Source organism: Lactuca sativa, chromosome 8 (assembly GCF_002870075.4).
Source record: "Lactuca sativa cultivar Salinas chromosome 8, Lsat_Salinas_v11, whole genome shotgun sequence".
Classification (NCBI taxonomy): domain Eukaryota; kingdom Viridiplantae; phylum Streptophyta; class Magnoliopsida; order Asterales; family Asteraceae; genus Lactuca; species Lactuca sativa.
Window position 1 is genome coordinate 132,481,765 of NC_056630.2, and position 23,623 is coordinate 132,505,387.

Below are 23,623 nucleotides of genomic sequence, written 5' to 3' on the forward strand. Positions count from 1 at the left end.
TTGTGCTAATAGCTTAAAAAAATGAAAGTACAATGCTATAAATATATGGATTTTCAATGTAAAACATGATGCAAAGAATTATGGGAATGAAGCAAGTCGTTGGTATTAGGATGAGGTGGCAGCTCTTGAAATTAGATTTTTGATTTAAGGGACCTTAATCACAAGCATCATTTGCAGAACTTTGTTATTACTTATTAATTTCGGGGTAATGAAAAGAACTGTTGGAATTTTGACTAACTTCTAGTCCTCGGGCCTCAGACACCACCATGGACTCTTTAGTAAGTTAGTAACAAATGAGGCTCTGTCCACATTACTGTCCACAAACATCTGAATACGTAAAAATCCAAATCAAACAGAAAAAATGCATTGTTATTTAGGACAAAATATTGCTATTAAAACTAATTAATGATCATTTGTTTAGATGCTATAGTCAACAATATCCAAAAAAAAATATATAAACATAACATTTATTGTCTAAATAAATAACAAAATGTGTTATGCAATAGTCCAAATTCCCACTTCTATTAAAATAGACACTTACTGAATTCTGCAAGTTCACCTTCATCTTTGCTATAATGACACATAAATTGCTCCTTAACATGATAGGAATTATTCCTAAGATTACATCTTATTATAATATCATATTAAGAAAAAGATTTTACATCAAATGTTACCAAGTAATTGTTAGAACTATATTATGGACTCAGTAATATCCATTTCATTTGTTATTATCATGAAACATATTTGAATAATTGAATAGAAGGTAAAGATTTTTCATATTAACCAAAAGTATCTACCTTATCGAATACAAGTTTCCAAGGGCTTTGTGATCTTATATTATGCCAATTAATTCCTTTAAGAAAAGATAGTTTTTAAATGAAGTATGATCGTCATGCTTAGTCTTTTTGTCGGATCAGTATCCTGCTTCATTTTTTACAATTTAGTTTACCCTAAATTGGAATAATTGAAAAAAAAAATCAAACCTGGTGCGTTGGGAGGATGGGGAAACGGTAAGTTGTCATCAATTGCGTCCTTTTGTAGTTAGGTTACGTGTCTTGTAGTGCACCATGGAAATTGAAATTTAAAGGAAAGAGGAAAACAGGGTTTTCATATATATATATATATATATATATATATATATATATATATATATATATATATATATATATATATATATATATATATATATATATATATATATATATATATATATATATATATATATGGGTAAAGTGAATATACCTAACAACCCTATATAAGCTTAGGTACCTAACCTCATCAAACTACGTCATTTTGCATTAAATTTTCATTGCAATCATCCAAGGTTCTTAAACTTCATCCCTAAACTTGATTTATTTCAAAAAAATTTGGAAATTCATCATTATAGTTCTCCTACATCCTTTCATTTGTAGCGGTAGGATATGAAGCCCATCAGGTGGTATTCAATAGAAAGACATGATGTAAAAGAAAGATATTGGTAAAAGTCCAAAGATTTTGGAAGTAATCAAGTTATGAGGTTGATGTTTAAGAACCTTAGGCAATTACAAGATAAATATGATAGAAACTGATGTAGTATTATGGAGTTAGGTACCTAAGCTTATATAAGGTTGTTAGGTATATTCAATTTACCCTATATATATATATATATATATATATATATATATATATATATATATATATATATATATATATATATAGAGAGAGAGAGAGAGAGAGAGAGAGAAAGAGAGAAAGAAAGAGAGAGAGGTAAGTTCAATTGAGAAAATAAAAAAGGTTGAGAACGAGAGAATCATTCTAAGTCACTCATTTATTTTTGCTTTAAAATTTTTTATCGTACCGGCGGAAATGGGAAAGGAATATACATGTGTTTTCTAACAAAACATGTTTCCTTAAACTATATTAATCATTACCTTAATATATATATACAAAAACATGGTTTTTTTTTCGTTTTTTTAATTTTTAAGGAGCTACTTTTATCGAAAAATTATTTTAAATATATCAAAATTCATAATTTTTTATTCTCTATAAATAGACATCTATATTGATATTGTTTTAAGATAAATTAATTTTTTTTTATAGTTTCAGCTATCGTTATTTATATGTGAATAAAAATCCATCAAATTTTTACTACAGTACATTCGTTATTCACTTATGAATAAAAAATATGATTATTTTTTTTTTACAATTTAAGTATCGTTTATACTACTTATTCATATATGAATAACAAATTAACTGAAACAAAATTTTGATAAATATTTTATTCATATATAAATATAAAATATTCCGACAACTAATTCATGTTTTATTCATATATAAATATAATATATGACGAAAGATGATGTAAAAAATATATTTTAAGTAAGAAAACTTTTTTAGATGGAATTGATTATAATTGTTGCTTCTTTCTTGATTCTGATTCTTTCATTATGTTTCTTTTTTCTTGTTGTCACGAATGATATGATCAGTTTTGTTTATTTTTGTTTGTTTTGTAGATGAATTTTATTATAAACATGATTGATAATGATGATTTTTTTTTATAATCTCTCAAGTTGCTATTGTAACTAATGTGATAAATATAGACAATGAACTTGAGTTTATTGAAATATTGGAAGATGGGATTGGAGATGAAAATGATGAAGAAACACCTTTTGACGACAATATTCAAGTACCTTTAACTTTTACTATTATGGAAGGAACAAATTTGAATATTGATGACGATTGGATTGTGTCGCAATCAACGAGTAAGAATGATTTTACACGAGAGTAGGGAAAATATTCTTTTAAGGATAAAAATGAGCGTGTTAGAGCAATCAAGATCCACTGCATTAGGACACATAAACAATTTGAGGTCATTAACTCACGCCCAACTATCTAAACTCTAAGATGCAAGTTATACTTACAATCTAGTTGCAAATGGAAACTTAATGCAAGTAAACGTAAATGTAGTGGATATTTTGAAATCACAACTTTTTCCAGTCCACATACTTGTTTACACTATAAGCTTTCTCAAGATCATCTGAACCCAAATGCAAGCTTGATTGTTATGGAAACTATGCACCATATAAAAGAAGAATCTTTTATCAGTATTCCTGCTTTGAGAGCTCAACGAATGACATGGCTTATGACATGAAATTAAATATCGGGAAAATGACTTGTAAGACCAATAAAGTTTTGAAACCGTTCAAAAAACCCCAATCATGTTTGGTCTGTTAAAAAAAACTCAACTAACTTAACCTTTTGTCCAACCCTCCCCCCCCCCCCCCCCCCCCCAATGAACTTACGCTTTTGTTCAATTTTCATTAGAGTCAATCAGATTCATTAAGTATACAATTAGTTGGAAAATGACATGACATTATATTTAATGACATGGAATAAACCGATTATAATTGCCCTTTATATATCGATCTAGGGCTTGGAGAAAAGAAAAACGAACGAACTCTGCGTTCGATCTCTTGTAATTGCTATTACTTCTTCTTCTTCTCAATCGTTGATATCCAACTCAAGATCTACAAAAAAGATATTTGATGATGCAAACCCTTGTGGATGAGGACGTCTTTCTCGGATTTCGACATCTAGAACGGAGGATCGTCCAAAGAAAAAGTTAAGGGTTTGTTCGAACAGATAGGTAAGTGTAATTGAAAGCTTTTATCATGTCCATCTTCTATCTATTTGATTTATTATCTTAATAAGTTCTTGTTTTTGAAGGAACCAAACAGATAGATAGAAGATGGATATGAAAAAGTGTAATTGAAAGATTTATTTAGAACTTATTAAGATAATCAACCAAATAGATAGAAGATAGACATGATAAAGCTTTCAATTACACTTATCCATCTGTTCGAATAAGCCATGGACTTTTTTGTCCGGATGATCCTCCGTTCTAGATTTCCAAATCCGAGAAGGGTGTCCACATCCACAAGGGTTCTCATTATCAAATATCTTCTTTGTAGATCTTGAGTTGGGCATCAATGATTGAGAGGAAAAAGAACAAGCAGCCATTACAAGAGATCGAACACAAACGTCATTCGTTTTTCTCTTCTCCAAGCCCTAAATCAATATATAAAGGCAATTCTAATATTTTTATTCCATGTCATTAAATATAATGCCATGTCATTTTTCAACTAATTGTATACCTAATGAATCTGGTTGCCTATAATGAGATTCGAACAAAAGCGTAAGTACGTTGGGTTTTTTTGACAAAAGGTTAAGTTCTTTGGGTTTTTTTGAACATACAAAACATGATTGGGGTATTTTAAACGGTTTTGAAACTTCATTTCTAACATCCATAAATATGGTCCCAAAAATTTCGTTTTTATAATAGATAAAATAGTATTTTCAAATATCATCCATAATTCTCAACAAATCAATGTGTCAAATGCTATCAAAATTAGAATAAATATCAAATGCGGAATTCCCATTGTGTGTGTGGTGCAGTCAAATCCAGCCCTTCCTTTTGGAACCGAAAGTACTTGAAACACAAACTAAAATTCGTAAGCACAAAGCTTACTGAGTTCCCCAAGATACCGCATACCAAACATATCACATAACCGGCCCTTCCCAAAGAGATACGGTCCCCGCCCACACTCGCATAACGGGTACCGCCCACACTCGTATAACGGACCCCACCTAATGAGATACGGGCCCCGCCCACACTCGCAATACGGGCCCCGCCCAAATAAGCGAACATATACAAACACATACAAGTATCACATAGACAACAAATATATCAACATAGTCATCAAGGGTCGGCCTTGGAGCCTTCGACCCGCTAAACCTAGTGAGGAAAACTCAGCTCGAAAAGTTGAACGAAATGAATGATCCCTGACTAGTGATCCTACAGCTCCCCGAGCTATCAATTACCAAATAAAAGCTGATTAACATTTAGGATCTACATCATAACCAAAAATCCTTACTTGGGGGTGAAAAGACTATTTTGTCCCTATCATAATTTGGTCCAAGAATGAAACCCTAAACCACAATCCAATGGCCCAAAAGTTAAATAATCCATTAAGGCCCAACATATGGCCCAATTTCCTATTGGGCCCAATCCCTTTACATGGGCCTTAGCCTAAGGCCGAATAATGTTTCCCTAGCCCAAAGATTCGATTCTAGATGGACCACTAAGGCCTAAGACATAAAGTCCATGAAAGTAGCCCATCCGAGGCCCAAAAGACGTAAAGTCCAAATCCATTGAGTACGCTGTGCGTAGTCAACTGTACGCTAAGCGTATAGGCTTCATGATGTGTACGTTATATGTACTGGCTTGTACGCTCATCATACTCACCCATTAAGCCATAAACCCAAAAAGCACTTAAATCCTTAAGACCTAGGGTCCCAATAACATATCTGAGTCATATGAAGTGTCTTAAACCATAAAGTCGTAAACTTGGTGGCTTTTAATGCCCCAAATGAACCAAATCTCGAAATATCAAACATTACTTCCATAAAATGAACCCAAACTCATGCATGGATGATTCAAAGCCTTAAAGATGGCAACTTCATGACTCAAGTACCAAATGAACACCAAGAGTAGTGTAACACCGTAAATTTTCAAAACAAAATTTTCATTTAAAACCACTTAATCCTCGTAACACATTTCATAAAAATCTCATTAATTTAATTTACACTTTTCAACTCCACAATTATTCAGTTAAAATCCAGTATCCTCAAAAACATAACTCTTCCACTGGTGTGTACAATCAAGTCGGTGCCTTCCCGCGATCCTGATAAAAACATGAAACACATAACACATTACACGGTAAGCACGAAGCTTAGTGAGTTCCCTACAATACCACATACAACAAATTAGCCACTCGAGGCTATAACTCTATATGACCCTATGGTCAATGTGTCTCAGTGGGACCCTCCAGTCCCATAACTCTGGTGGACCCCTCCGATCCTAACTCTATGGACCTTTCGGTCCTAACTCTGTGGACCTTCCGGTCCTAACTCTATAAACTCTGAATAATACATAGCATAAATCACATAGAAATAATGCAGTATATCACAGTACACAAATAGCATATAAGATACTATGTCACACAACTCTGATTACCACTCTAGGTATGTATAGTGAGAAGACTCACCTGACAAGCAGCAAGTAAATAACCTCGGACCCGAATCTCGAGCTAGCCTCCGCCTAACATAAGGGATGAATATCTCTAATTAATACTCTTTTACACGACTCTAATAACTGAGTGCTATTCTTTCTCTCTCTAACTCTTGAATTGGGTAAAAGACCATTTTACCCATCTATGGTCTCCATTACTCATGTTGACTAACCCAGAGTCAACAAAAGTCAAACTCGAGTCAACAGTCCATGTTTGACCCGACTCGTCGAGTGCACTCATGCAACTCGGCGAGTCCACTCACATCCTCAGAAGTCTCGTGAAGGTCCAGCTCAGCTCGTCGAGTTGACCTCCAACTCACCAAGCCATCACACGATTCATCTCTTCGGGACAAATCCTAACCAACTCGTCGAGTCGGCTCACTGACTCGGCGAGTTCATTCAGACCCAAAGCTCAATTAGACGATTTAAAATAGATCTATTACTCCAAACACTAAATATGTCGCATCAAGGCTCAATAGTCATGTAAAGCTTCAATCTTTAGGTTCATGCATGATGTTATTGCTCCACAAATGCTAATACATTCCCTTCATGAGTGATTAAGCCCAAAAACCCTCCTATGGATGAATAAAGTCGGGACACCTAGACTCTAAGGACCTCACAAGGTTCATATATGAGGTCTAGACTCTTTGATAACTCATGCTACTCAAAAACCCAAACAAAAGATGGCAAAAAGCCCTAAAACTCCATAGATATGAGATCTATCCGAAATAAGAAGAAAGGTGAAGACTTCATACCTTCCTCAGGAGCTCCGGACAGGAGATCAGTGGATCGAACAACCTCACCTCCAGCTCCTTGCTTAATAACCTCATCCTCTTCCTCAAATGATGCACAAGAACCACAATATGAGCTTCTCTCTCACTCTCTAACTCAAAAAGCAATTAGGGTTTGCTCTCAGGGGTGTACGGTAACAGATGAGGCGGAAATGGGGGCTAGGGATGAGCGTGGTACAGAACCGGTACCGACCCGTACCATTCCCGATTTCCCGAAAACCGAATTTTATCAAAAGTCAATCATGAGTACCGAATCGAATTAACATCACCGGTACCGGGAATGGTACCGGTTTTTGGTACTACTACCGATACCGGTGGTATCGAATCTCGAATTTTGTGTATTTGGAGTACCAAGTAACGTCCCATACTTTAAATTTCGGTACGGTACCGGTATAGGATCGGGATTTGGGACAAACTACTCATCCCTAATGGGGGCATAAGTTCCCTTATATAGGTCCCAACCTCGGGAAATTAGGGTTTCTCTACCTAGCACTAACTCGGCGAGTCTGCCTCCCGACTCGTCGAGTCCATTCATTAAATCCCACACGACAACTCGAACCTACTCAATGAGTTGGACTCTCAACTCGTCGATTCACTCCATAAATCTCAAGAATTCAACCATACGATAACATACCTGAAATTTCGGATGTTACAATTAGCAACTCTAAGCTCAAGAAATGACAATAACCCACAAGATCTCATCTTCGGGACCAAAAAGACCCAAAAACCCAAACAAAGTAAATCTAAACATTAACAAAGCAAGTTCTGAGCTTTATACCACAAGATCTCCCCCACATGCATTAGACTTCGTCCTCGAAGTCCGCTGCCTCGAACATCTCAGGATAATGCTCCCTCATCTACTCTTCAGGCTCCCACACCCACTCAGACCCCTTACGGTGCAGCCAGTGCACCTTTACTAGCCCCACAACCTTGTTCCTCAAGGTTTTTGTCTTTTGATCTAAAATTTCCACTGGTTTCTCAATGTAATTCAGGTGGTCATCCACCTAAATATCCTCCAAAGGTACAACTGGGGAATCGTCTACTAAACACTTCCGCAGCTAAGAGACATGAAAAGTGCTATGAATCTGACTAAGCTCGGCTGGAAGATCAATAGGATAAGCTACCCGGCCCAACTGAGCCAAAACCCTAAAGGGACTAATATACTTGGGGCCCAGCTTTCCCCGCTTCTTGAACCGAATGACAACTTTCCAAGGTGACACCTTCAGGAGAACCATATCTTCCACCTGGAACTCCAAGTATGACCGACACCTATCGGCATAGCTCTTCTGCTGACTCTGAGCTATCTGAAGCCTGCTCCGAACCTGTTGAGTCATCTCAGTGGTCTTGAGCACCACCTTGGTACTCCCAATCACTCGCTGACCGACCTCGCCCCAACAAATCAGGGTCATGCACTTCCTCCCGTAGAGCATCTTAAAAGGAGGTCGATCGATGTTGGCGTGATAACTGTTGTTATACTAAAATTCCGACAATGGAAGATACGTATCCTAACTCCCACCGAAATCCAATACGCACACTCGCAACATGTCCTCAAGAGTCTGGATAGTCCTCTCACTCTGACCATCGTTCTGCAGATGAAATATCATACTGAAATGGAGACGAGTTCCCATCTCGTCATGAAACCGCTTCCAAAATATGGAAGTTAAGCGAACATCTCGGTCTGAACCCACTGATACTGGTACCCAATGACATGCCACCACCTCCCGAACATAAATCTCGACTAACTTCTCTGCAGAGATAATCACCTGGATTGGGATGAAATGCACGCTCTTGGTCAATCAATCGCATAATGGACCCCGCCCAATGAGATACGGGCCCCGCCATACTCAGAATACGGGCCTCGCCCAAATAAGAAAGCATATACAAACACATACAAGTATCACACAGACAACAAGTATATCAACATAATCATCAAGGGTTGGCCTTAGTGCCATAGACCCGCTAAACCTGGAGAGGAAAACTCATCTCGATAAGTTGAACGAAACGAATGATCCATGGTTGTTGGTCCTACAGCTCCCCGAGCTATCAATTACCAAATAAAAGCTGATTAACATTTGGGATCTACATCGTAACTAAAAATCCCTACTTGGGGGTAAAAAGACTATTTTACCCCTATCATAACTTGGTCCAAGAATGAATCCCTAAATCACAATCCAATGGTCCAAAAGTTAAATAATCCATCAAGGCCCAACATATGGCCCAATTTCCAATTGGGCACAATCCCTTCACATGGGCCTTATCCTAAGGCCCAATAATGCTTCCCTATCCCAAAGATTTGATTCCAGATGGCCCACTAAGGCCCAAGACATAAAGTCCAAGAAAGTAGCCCATCCGAGGACTAAAAGACTCAAAGCCCAAATCCATTGAGTACATTGGGCGTGCATAACTATACACTAAGCGTATAGGTTGCATGGCTTGTACACTATGCGTACTGGCTTGTACGCTTAGCGTACTCACCCACTAAGCCATAAACCCAAAAAGCACTTAAATACTTAAGACCTTGGGTTCCAATAACATATCTGAGTCATATGAAGTGTGTTAAACCATAAAGTCGTAAACTTGGTAGCTTTGCATGCCCCAAATGAACCAAATCTCAAAATATCAAACGTTACTTCCATAAAATGAACCCAAACTCATGCATGAATGATTCAAAGCCTCAAATATGGCAACTTTATGACTCAAGGACCAAATGAACACCAAGAGTAGCAACTCTAAGCTCCAGAAATGACAATAACCCACAAGATCTCATCTACGGGACCAAAAAGACCCAAAAACCCAAACAACGTAGATCTAAAAATTAACAAAGTAAGTTCTTAGCTTTTATACCTCAAATGAATGCCAAATAATGAAGATAACTCGGATCTTCAAGCTCAACTCCACCAACTCTCCTTCACCAACTTCTTCTTCTTCTTTCCAAGGCACCAAACTACCAAAAATGCACTCCAAAAGGTCAAGAACACACCAAGAGGATAAAGGGTTTGATTTTATGGTTTTTAGACAATAGAGGCTGATAAGGAGGCCAACCCAATGGGACTTAATGACATTATATAGGGATTAAACCCTGAAAATTAGGGTTTTTGGTCCTGACCACATACAATGCGTGTACCTCTTCGTACGCTAAGAATACATGCATGCCTCCATGTTCCTTAATGGACCACTTATGCCCCACGTACAACAGGCTTACGCCCAGCGTACGACCTCAACAAGCCCACTCAAATAAAGCCCAAATCCATTATGCCTACACAAATTACATAAATAAACAAATAAATAAAGGATTAAATAATTAAATAATACAATGGAACCATCGAGTATTACATATTAAGCCAAAAGTAATTAGATAGGTTTTTGGGGATCGTAAATACCTTTTCGTGCATATATAGAACGCCAAAAATGGAGTTGAAACGAAGAAGTTATGACTGTTTGAAGTTGTAGTGAATTGGAATTGGATGAAAACCCGTTCTCATGGGGTGAGAAGTAGCTCTCACGACATGAGAGTCCTCACGAGGTGAGAATATATTCACACAACGCGAGAAGTGTGCAGCCCAATGCCCACATAATTTTTAGGGGTTTCAAGGTATTTAAAGGTAATGATTCATGTTTTAGGGTATTTTCTTAGCCATTATCATATCTAGAATCTCTTGGGAGAACCCTAGCCTCCATTTTCCAGATTTGAGTCTCTCCTCTGGTTTCTCATTCATTTTTGGAGTTTTTGGTTGTTTTGGAGCAATGTTTTCATGCAAGATTAATCCTTGAAGCTTGGAAATTGAAGATCTCAACTTTTATCTATCTTCTAGACCTTTGTAAGCTATAAATTTCCAAGCTTTATTGCATTTCATCTTTGGATCTAAGTATATTTGGTGTTTTGGTCCATTTTAATGAGTTTTGAGAGAGATTTGGGAATAAAGTTTACAACTTTATTACTCTCCAAGGTCCCAAAAACATTGTATGTTTCAGATCTGGACTCCAACACCTTTTGATCAGTTTAAAATGTTTTCTTGGACCTCTTAGACTAGGAAAGTTATGATATTTTTCCTTACCTTGTAGCCATGCAAGTTATTTTGGTCCTTTCAATTTTGGTGTATTAAAGTTCAGATCTTGAATGATTATGGCATTATTATGGATAAAGTTGGAAACTTTATCCATCTAAACATCGTGTTGATTCAGATATGAAGGTTGGAGACTTTGACATAATGGATTTAGTTGAGAAAGATGCATTCTTGATCCCTTGGGACTTAAAGACTAGTTCTTGGTTGTTTGGACCATCATAATGGAGAAAGTTGGTCTGAAGAGATTAAGAACTTAATGAAGATTTTGGCCTTCTGACCAGAAGTCACGACGTGACATAGGATGTGACATGACGTTACGGTGCCTAGAATCACGATTATTTTGTCGTTGTATTCTTACGACGTGACATTGACTTTGACTAAGATGACAATTGACTTTTCGACCAGTTTGACTTTTGGTCAAACTTGGGTAGAATTAAGTATTTAACTAAGGTTTGGTCTTGGTTTGATTTTATGAAGTTTGGGTCGGTTGTTCTAATGTTGAGGTAGCTGTTGCGCTTCTGTCGAGTGGTCCAGGAGAGTTTTTCCTCATTGTACTCGTGGGTCGAAGGCACCAATGTCGTCCCATTATGTTATGTATCATGGTATTTAGGATGATGCTATGCTAATTATACGTTAGATTGATAGATATGTTTGATTACCAGTACTTGCCAGTTATATGTTTATTTGTTACATATGTCGACATAGTGTGGGTAAGTTAAGGTTGTACTGCTTTGTGATGTAGGCCAACAAAACTGGGGCAATCCAATCTGGATATTGTAGGTCAGTGACAATACAATCGGGAGATTGTAGGCCAGAGTGGTATTCTAATCGGGAGATTGTAGACTAAAGTGGCAATGCAATCGGGATGTGGGCTAGGGTAATCCAGTCAGAAGACTGTGGACCCAACATGCAATACGCGTATTTGTTTTGTTGTGTGTGGTACTTTGGAAGATCTCACTAAGCTTTTGTTTACAGTTTGATCTTATGGTTTCAGGTACATCTGAGAATAGGGGCAAGGCGAATGCGTATTGAGCACATCATCCTGGATTTTTGTATGAATTATGATTTGGGATACTTTGATTTATGTTTATGAATTTGAGAAACTATGTTTTTATATAAATTATGGATTTTGGAATGGTTTTCAAACAAAAAAAATTGGTCATGATTTTGGGATGTTACACTAACACAAGGAAGGGAAAAGGGGCTAGGGTTTCCTTCTTTGTAAGTTGATGCCGAAAAATAGAGAAAACCCTAAACATCATGTTCCTTAAATAGAGCCAAAGGCTCGAGATCTAGGGTTTTGTGTTGTGGCGACTTCATGTCGCGACTAACAGAAGGTTGTGTCGCATCGACGTGGCATGCATCACTATATTCAGAAGTCGCATCACGCTTAGCCAAAAAAACCTAAATTCTCAATCTTAATTTAGAACAAAATGAAATCAACTTGTACCTTGAAATTGGGTATTATATTTGTAGCCCCAAAACTATTTGTAAATGAACTTGTCATGGATGGTTCACTCAAAAATCGGATACATGACTGCCTAAAAAATAATTGAAAAATAGGCGTAAATTTGGCGTGTCAAACCTAACTTAAATTAAGATATTAATGACATGTGGGAGACAAAGGAGAGAGATATGTTGTTGGTCACCGAAACAACTAATAAACGGTTCGGGTTATTTGATTTGGTGTGGTCACCAAAAACCGACTGAAAACCGAACAATTTAACTTCAGATTAATTGGTGTCCGGGTTATTCAGGTTCGGTTTAGTCTAACCCAAATTAGGGTTATAATCATCTTTTTTTTTTTTAACAAAACATCTTGAGAAGTCGAGGGTTAATTTGGTATTAAACAAAAGTCAGGGGCTGTTTCTATAAATATGAACAATTCTTGGTCAAAATATTAGTCTTCAGTTTAAACTGATATATGTACTAGCATATTTTCACAGTGAGGAAGAGTTATTTTCTAATTCTTTTTCAGTTTTAGTTTTCTTTCTTTTTATCTGTGTTATACAAGAATTAAATATTTGTTCAAGTGAAACTTGATGAGAGGTGTGCGAATGTCTGCGACGAGAGACGAGAGCACAAGGGTGCGTTTTTCTTATTGTACTAACGGCAATAATCCCCCTTGATTGTAAATATAATAATCTAAGATATATTTATTATATATTATTATTTGTAAATATTAATAGGACTTATTCGGTTTTCTGTCGGAACCTCGAACAAGAATTTCCAAACTGCCACCCGAACCCGATAACTGCTGAAAGTCCAAATCTAACCCGAAAACCAGTTAAGTCAATCCTTCAAACCTAATAAGCTTCGATTTAGACAGTTTCACGGATTAAATGTTAATATACCCTCGTCTAGGAATTACATGAGAAGACTTTAATTTAACGGACCATATGACCGCCGTAACGGCCAAAAACTATTTGGGAAACGAGATCCAAACGTAAGGGTACGACTAGAAAAAAAGAGTTTGACTAAACATGTAATTTTAGGTATAACGCAAAAGCCCTTGTAATTCACTTAAGAACTTTTGGTGCGTACACATAAAGCATAAATTCTTATCGTTTAATTAAAAATGGGACTTACCATTAAACTAAAAGTGACGTAGGGGAAACTGTAAAATACTCTTTTAACTTTTAAGCTTGTGTCAATCAAACACTTTCCTTTTCAGGAGATGTACATCTTCTGGCTTTTTAAGTTTTAACTTTCCTTTTCAGGTAAAAGTACAACCTTGTCTACAACATTTATAAGAGTTCTTCACAAAATTGTCATCATGTGTTACAAGTATACAGTAACCTTTTAACATATATATAACTTATTTTTATAGTAAGAGAGGTGAGTATGGGCAATGGTGTTATTGAGTGTTATTGGATGTTATAACACGTGAACACTGTCCTCCTTCTCCGTTATTAGGTGTTATGAGACTACACGTTACTCCCCGTTACCACCATAACACGTTATAATGTGTTTTTTTTTTGTCATTTTCCTAATAACGTGGTGTGGGCGTTGCCCACACTTACCAGTCTAACAAAATATAGGTGGAAAATCAAACAATTAGCTAAATTGTCAAAACAAAATTTTAGAACGAAAAATTAAATATTCTATAGCCTTTTGTTCTTATCCATATAAAATAATGATATGTGAAATTCATTTATTTTCTTTTTTAATCTCTTTCTTTTCCTTTTTGATATATACATTAGAAAATGAGTAAAAACAAATGATACCAAGATATAAATACTTCATTATGTCCAATAAAATTTATAATTTTTTATTTTATTTTGAGACATAGGACATGTTCGGCAAAAATAGCTGGTAGCTTCTAACTAGTAGCATTTTGTTAAATGATGCGTGAAGTAACATTTGGATTTGGAGCATTTTGTTTAAACTAAACGCTAGAAGCTTGTAGTGTCAAACAAAGTTTTGTGTTCAAAACGGAGCATTTTGTCAAACGCTAGAAGCTCTTAAACTCTCCGTGTCGAACATGCCCATATCGTGAAGAATTGCAACGAGCATGTTCTCTATGCCAAACATTAGTTAATATGCAACTAAGCATTGCCTAGATTGGTCAATGTTTTGATTTTGGTTAATTAGAAGGGTTCTAACTAGTGCAAGTCAAACGTTGCAATTTAAATAGCACAATCAAGCACACATTAACACGTGAGAATGTACTGTTGTTATATTACATTTGCAAAATGGATTCCAACTATAGAAGGTTTTCATGTATCCTACATTCCTACTTGAAACTTAAAAATATAAGAATCGCAGCAAAATTTTACGAACTAAATTCCACAAATCTATAAGGGAAAACAATAAATATTGATTAGCGTATTCATATGATCACTCTTGGATTGTTATCGAGCTAAATTGAAAATTGGGATGATATATATATATATATATATATATATATATATATATATATATATATATATATATATATATATATATATATATATATATATAGGGTTAGGATTAAATGTGAAACATAAGTATAGTGTGAATGTATGACTTAATATGGATGGTTGGATTAGAAAATCGAATGGTTAAGAATATGGATGTGAAATTAACTAACTTTTAATATATTCTTTATTCAATTTCTAAGTAAATCTATCTACAAGGTCATTACAGACTTTCTGGCCACATTCAAATTAGGAAGTTGCGTTTAATTTGGGATATAGATTATCTTTGACCAATTTATCATCTCTACCAAGCATTAACGAAAATCATGGTGATGAACAAATGATATGATTTTTGATACCATATCAAAAATAAATGAAACCTTTATAAATTGAACGGTTCTCCCTCTGATTCTTCTTAACCTAAATCAAAAGGCAACTTTCCCGTTAGAAATCAAGAACACCGGAGGGAAGAAAATTAAGAATGGAGCACCAGAGATCATGTTCGAGGAAATGTGAGAATTTCAAATCCAAATTTATATATACAGAGATGCACCTAAACAGTAGACGACAATTGTGAATGTGTAGTTCCACAACGAGGTTCGATTTCTCATTTAATCTTTAAGAATACAAACGTAAATTCGTGTATATGATTAGGGTTTTCATTTTTACTTATGGGATGTAAACATCATTGAATACAAACACTTTTTTCTAATGGGATCGTAAAAGTGTTGAAAAAACATAAAGAATATGAAATTATGTTAAAAAGACGATTATGTTAAAATGGGATGTTAACCTTGATAAAATAACAAGAAAGAAGGCATAATTTAAGTTGCGTTATTCTTTAAAAGATGATCTATTGAAATAGTCAACTTCTTTAAGAATTAGGCAATCATATTCTATAATTTGTTTAGAAATTAGGCAACCATATTCTTTAAGAATTAGACAATTATATTCTTTAAACATCATCTTCTTTAAACATGTAAACTCTAAGGCTCATTCTTAAATTTGTCTAGAAATAAATATCTCATTCTTACAACAATCAGTATAACTCTTAAAAAATGGTAAATGAGATAAGAAGGAAAAGGATATTTATTCTTAATGATTATTATTTATTTGGATTTTTGTAATTTTATTTATAATAGAAAAGTTTAGGTTTAATGAAATTCTTAATAAATTTTTAAAAGGTGACAATGTTGTAAATAATGGTGCATATATGAATTATCAATCTGTAATATAACTTTAATTTTTCATGTTTAAAGGAAGACGTTTTTAGTGAGTTGGAATATATTGTTACTGTTTTAGAAAAAAAATGTGAATAATAGTTTACATGTTTTTTTGTTGTTACAGTTGCACCACAACCACAAACAACACCATAGCTACAAGAAGATATTGTTGATGCATTGTACAAGAAACAACAATGGAAGAATTAGTTGAACAAGAAAAATAAGGAAAAAATTATTGAAGAAGACAACTCAATTAGTGAAAGAAGAGGAAAATAGATATACACCATATGATTAACTAAGAAGAATAAAAATGTAAAATTAATAAAAATTGAAGCAAATATTACATTTCACTTTTAAATTCTTAGAGAATGCAATAATAAATAAGTACCAGAATTCTTAAAGAATTGCAACATATATATAATATCAGTTAAGTAAAATGACAACAAGATCGATGATCATTCTTTAAGAATATGTTTTTTAACTTGTATGTTGGAAAAAAAAACCTTTTTCATTGTATATGTAAAGAACTTCTTAGTTCTAATGAAATAATTCTTAAAGAATACAATCATTAATATCATATTTGGCAACAATTGCTTTTTGTAGTAAAAAACATCAAAGAAAATTTTGTCAGAATTATTTTCCAAATTTCGAATATTGCCATTCTTTGATAATGTGTTTATAAATATCATACTTGGAAAAAAATCGCTTTAATAATCATACTTGACAAAAATTCGATTATATATATTCATGAAATTCGAAATGATAAGATGAACTCTAAAATTGTTCATTAATTCTTGTTAAAATTTTACACCATTGATTTACAATTAATATTAAAAAACTCAATTGTATATGGTGATGGACTGACGGTGGATGAGTGGTTTAAAAGTGATGGTTGTGGCATGGTAATATGGTATAGGAGATGAGAAGATGACGGCTGGCTGGATAGAGTTGTGGTAGTCTTCATTCCATAAATATATATACTTTTCATTTGGGCAATTTAATTAACTAATTAATGGAATTTATAATTACGTTGTACATATTGACTAATTTGCCCTTAGATGTTGATTGGTCAAAAATTGGTCATACACTCACACAATACTTAGAGGTTATATATGAACCTAACTATATATATATATATATATATATATATATATATATATATATATATATATATATATATATATATATATATATATATATATTCTAATAAATGAATATTTTTAATCTCCTTTTGCCAAGTGTCACTCTGACACAACACCTCATTAATATTATGTCATGTGTCATTTAGATATATTAGGTAATTCATTTCAAAATTCAAATTTACATTTTCTAATTATATGTTAAATTTGAAGTTATAATAACTTTAAAATTTTGAGATATCTTTTAATTAATAATTTATTTAAAATGAATTATTTAAAATAATTGATTAATAATTATAATTTTTTTATTATAAAAGTTTAATTAATTTTATAACCGTGGTTTCCACGGGTTATAAATTAGTGTGTGTGTGTATATATATATATATATATATATATATATATATATATATATATATATATATATATATATATATATATATATATATATATATATATATATATATATATATAGGTTCTATCGAAAACAAAAAACCCTAAAAAAAAACTCGAAAAATCATTAAAATGCATAAAAAAAAATACCAAGACATCACAAAACTTTTTTTTGAATTTTTTTTATCAAAAAATCGCAACTTTTAGGTCGAAATCGCTGAAAAAAAATTTGAATTTTTTTTTTACAAAAAAAAAATAATAATAAATTGATTTTTTATTTTTTTCAGCGAAATTGTAAAAAATGCTGCGATTTTTTGATTAAAAAATTCAAAAAAAAGTTTTGTGATGTCTTGGTATTTTTTTATACATTTTTATGATTTTTAGGGTTTTTTTGTTTTCCAAATAACCCTTCCCTATATATATATATATATATATATATATATATATATATATATATATATATATATATATATATATATATATATATATATATATATATATATATATATATATATATGGGTTAGGTTATTTTGTTTTCACTATCTATTGTGTGCATGTATGACTGATTCTGGACCAATCATTTTAGTTATTTTAAGAAAGTAATTAATGCATATTACATGTTGAAGATATAATAGGTATTAATTATATCTTCAGCATTTAATATGCATTAATTACTTTCTTAAAATAACTAAAATGATTGGTCCAGAATCAATCATACGGGCACACAATAGATAGTGAAAATACTTGAACCTAACTCATATATATATATATATATATATATATATATATATATATATATATATATATATATATATAGGTTTAGGTTCTATCGAAAAAAAACCCTAAAAATCATAAAAATGCATGAAAAAAAATATTTAGAAATCATAAAACTTTTTTTTGACTTTAGAGTAAATTATACGAATGGTCCCTATAGTTTGGGGTAATTTGCATGTTTCGTCCCTAACTTATATTTTAATCTCGGAAGGTCCCTATTCTTTGTTTTTGTTACGCGCTTGGTCCCTACTGTTTGTTTTTGTTACACGTTTGGTCTCTGTCTTATCTAAAAAGACTATTATTTAAATAGGAAAAATGGATAGGGTAGGTAAGGTAAAGTGAGAATGGTGAGGTTGGGGGTGTGTTTATTTAAATAAATAAAAAAAAATCAAGGGTAAAATAGTATTTTTAGGTAAGACAAGGACCAGACGCGTAACAAAAACAAACAGTAGGGACCTTCCGAGTTAAAAAAAATAAGTTAGGGACCAAACATGCAAATTACCCTAAACCATAGGGACCATCTGTGTAATTTACTCTTGACTTTATATTCTTAAAAAGACAAAATTGCAAAAATGGTCCCTGTGGTATGCATTTTTTTGGCTTTTGGTCCAAACCCCGACTTTTTTGGATTGATGGTCCTTTTGAGCTAGTTCTGTTGCGTATTTGGTCCCTCCGAAAATTAAAATGACTATAATACCCTTAGTGTATTTATTTCCTATTTTTCTTTCATTTTATTTTTAAATTTAATACTTGTTTAATTATTTTAATATTTAAAAAATAAGAGCTCTCTCTCTCTGTCATCGATCAAGGTTCAGACTCCAACTTTCACTCTTCCCTTTCTTGTTTATTGGAAACTCAGATGATATTTTTCAAACCTCACACAATACTAAACACCAAAATTAGCCCATATCTTGAACTTAATATTCTAAGCGATGCTTACCAACCATTATCTGAATCATAGAACTTGTTTCGTATATGAAAGCTTTACAACAACACTTTGAATATTCAAAGTTACACACACACACACACACAGTTAATGTGACATCCCCAAAATCACGGCCAGAAAAGACCGATTTCATTTATGCTTCTTAAAATATTTTCAGAGTAAATCCTTTTGATTTAAAAGAGTTGCGGAATTTGTTCCCAAAACAAAATACGATAAAATAATATTTATCAATGCATTTCATCAAGAGATGCATTTTCATTATATAATCAAAACTCGGGATGTCATGTTCCGATACAGACCATAAAACATAAATGATAACATTACAAGTCATTCAACAAATATATACATATACAGACTTGTAAACAAAACAACTCGATGATTCATCCACCTTATGCCCTTGCGCCACTTCTTGTAATACAAATAAAACTGAGTGGGTCAGGCTTGGAAGCCTGGTGAGCATATAGGGTTTTCAACCCACAATAAATAAATTATATTTGATTTCACAAACCAACAATAACCCGATTACCCATTCCCGTTATCCTCACTTTACATCCCTAAAACAACATCTATCTCAAGGGACCTAATCTAGGATTTTCATCGGGACGGACATTACTGCTAAGGGGTTTCCTCAACAATAGATATCCTAAAGGCAACCATGAGGGGGATAGAGTACACCGGTAAACACATCGTTCACAACACCTACAGGTTATGAACCTGCTAGCGTTCCACAAGGCTGTCTAGAAAGAGTTTATGGTCGTTATCCATACTCCGCTGAATAACTAGAACAACAACAACATCAAGGTCTCTCATCTGTTTATCACACACCAACTATCTACACATGTTCTACCCAACGTATTAGTAGATAAAATATATATTTTTATACATAGTTTAAAACCTGTATAGCATTCTCATTCAATACATATTCCACATAACAGATGAGGCACACCCACATAACACGTATTTCATATAGAATAAATCATATCTATGAGATAGAAGAAAGTGAATATACCTTCACACACATAACAACAAAATTATACACATAACACGTATTTTGTATAAAATACTTCATAATTATGCGTTAGAAGAAAGTAACTACACACTCACTTGATCAGAAGATGATAGGACAATACAACGACTTGCATAAGTAGTATTCCTCAGTAGATCTGGAAGATCTTCACAAAAACCGGACTTCTCGCGAGCAGAGCTTCAGCTCGGGAATTGCACTTTTCGGGATCTTCGGGGCTTCGAAACTTGCTTCGGGGCTCGAGATTGATACCGGGGCTTCGGGATACTTCTGGCATGCAAAACGAGGATAATTGGGTGAAAGAGAAGAGAATTTGGAAATGCAGTCGGCTTCCCTCGCAACCATTTTATAGGAGGTTGAGGCCTCGCAGTACGCTGGGTGTATTGCCTTATGCGGGGCGTACGCCTCGGTTCGTCACTACATGCGTCATCGGAGCACTCGAGCCCGAGGCGGTGCATGCATCGGGGTACGCTGGGCGTACTCAACTACGCTGGGCATAGTTCGGATCGGATCGATGACTCCCCCCTTCCTTCGGATAATATCGGAATTTAATAATTAAATTTTAATTTTAATTATTTAATAAACTTCGAAAATTCATATCTTCTTCATACGAACTCCGTTTTCGACGTTCTTTATATCCACGTGTAGGTGAGACTACGCTCTACAACTTTTGTTTAGACTTAGTCGGCTAATTTTGACTTTATTTTTATTAGGCCGGGACAAGAAAACTCCGTTATAAATTCATAACTTCTTCATCCGACGTCCGTTTTCGTCTGTCTTTTCACCAATGCGCTACTATCAACGAGATCTTCGATTCTCATTTAGATTGTTTCAACCAACAATCACTCAATCTCGAATCGAGTATTCGGGCTGCATACTGCTAAGTCGAAACTTCAAAAAATCATAACTTCCTCATACGAAGTCAGATTTAGGCGTTCTTTTTATGCACGCTCTCGGTTTAACGAACTCTACGACATTCGTTTAGATCACTAAGGCTAAATATCGCTCTAACTTAAATTTCACTTTTTACGTCATTCAGCGTTGTCGGTTCTGTTGCAAAGCTTCGACAGGTCATAACTTCTTCGTTATAACTCGGATTTCGGCATTCTTTATATATTCGGAAACCTCATTTCAACTACTACAACATTATACATAGATATCAGCTTTATCTAACAGTTTATTTTGACGTTTATTTTTATTCTCAATTACATTAAGACACACAATTAAGCACAAAAAATATAATGCTCAAATAATACACTTCTATTATTTCCAAAACGGATTACAAAGGTTAACCTAGGCTATTACATCAACATTAATGACAAGGGCAGAAACACAGGCGTTACAATTCTCTCCACCTTAGAATGATTCCGTCTCCGGAATCACACATCAACAAACAAATGCAGATAGCAACCCATCATGTCACTCTCCGTCTCCCAGGTGAGATTCGGCCCATTCGTGTGTTTCCATCGGACAAGCACTAACGCGATCATCTTGCGTCGCAACTTCTTAGTCTTCCGGTCAACGATTGCCTCTGGTTCTTCAATCAACCTTTTGTTCTCATCGATTCTCAACTCCGAAAGTGGAATCATGTCGGGAACTTCTCCCGTGAACTTCCTCAAATAACGCACATGGAAAGTGTTATGAATTCCATTCAGTTCTTCTGGTAGTTCGAGTTTGTAAGCTTGGTTCCCAATCCTCTGAAGAACTTTAAACGGTCCAATAAACCTTGGACTTAATTTTCCCCTTTTACCAAATCTTATAAGTCCCTTCCACGGCGAGACTTTAAGCAAAACCGAATCTCCAACTTCAAAAGTCATCGGTCTTCGCTTGTTGTCACCATAGCTCTTTTGACGATCCTGAGCTGCTAACATTCTTTCCCTAATTATTTTCAACTTTTCAGCAGTTTGATGGACTATCTCCGGTCCCATAAACTGCTTTTCCCCAGCCTCAAGCCAACAAGACAGCGTACGACACTTATGTCCGTATAAAGCTTGATATGTGAATATAACAGTAATAAAAAATATGTTTTCTATTTTTATAATATTCCGGAAAAAAAGTTATCATTTATTCTCAAATGAATATAACAGTAATAAAAAATATGTTTATATGATTATTTTATTAACCACAAAAAGCTTAGTTATATGTGAATAAATATAAATTCCTATCGAATACTTTTTTTATATTTAATTTTATATATTTTGTACTTCTCGGTTTTATTGATAGTTTTATTCATTTGTGAATAATATATATATATATATATATATATATATATATATATATATATATATATATATATATTCATATTTGATTATTACATTTATTCATTTGTGAATATTATATATATTTACGTATGGATATAATTTCAATATGTTATTCACATATAAATTACAAACTTGCTTAGGACATTAAAACGACATATTTTAATTTTTTGATTTTCCCAAAAAAAAGTGTTATAATTTATGAATATTACCTGTATTAATTTGTGAATATTACATATATTTACATGTGAATATAATTTTTATATGTTATTCACATATGAATTACATACCTGCTCCGTGTTTTTAAAAGATATACATTGATTCGCGTGTAAAGACATATTCACTAGTGAATATTTCGTGATATATTTAGTTTATGCATTTCATCGAATAGTTGGCATGCAAATAAGTGAACTTATATAATTATGATAAAAAAAAATTAACAACTGAAACCAATAATTACAACACAATTCAAATCCTGTTAAAATCGGTCAATAATTGGTAGGTTTTAATCAATATTTGTGAAAAAAATATATTAAAAACGAAGTTTTTTAAACCTGAAAAATAATTTTTAAAAAATTCTTCAAATATAAGGTTATGTTGATGAACTTTCGATTGCTATCTGTCGTTTGATATTGGTGAAGTATCGATTGATTAAGTTTCGATGACTGGTGATCGCTAAATGATGTGACATTGATAAAAATCATGGATATGTCATATTATCCATGCAAGTCTCTTTTGAAATAAATAATAAAATCTAATTATAAAAATCATGGATATGTCATATTATCCATGCAAGTCTCTTTTGAAATGTAAATTGTCAATCTTATCACTTTATTATTTAGTATATGTTTCATATTTGAATAATAATGTTAAGTGTTTCTTAAAAGTCTTCTTTAACTTATTAATAATAATAAGTGGTTTAAAATTAATGAAAATCGTTAAACATAATCCATATTTATCAATATGATGAGTTTCCAGTATGATGAGTTGGTTCTAAAATCTCGAG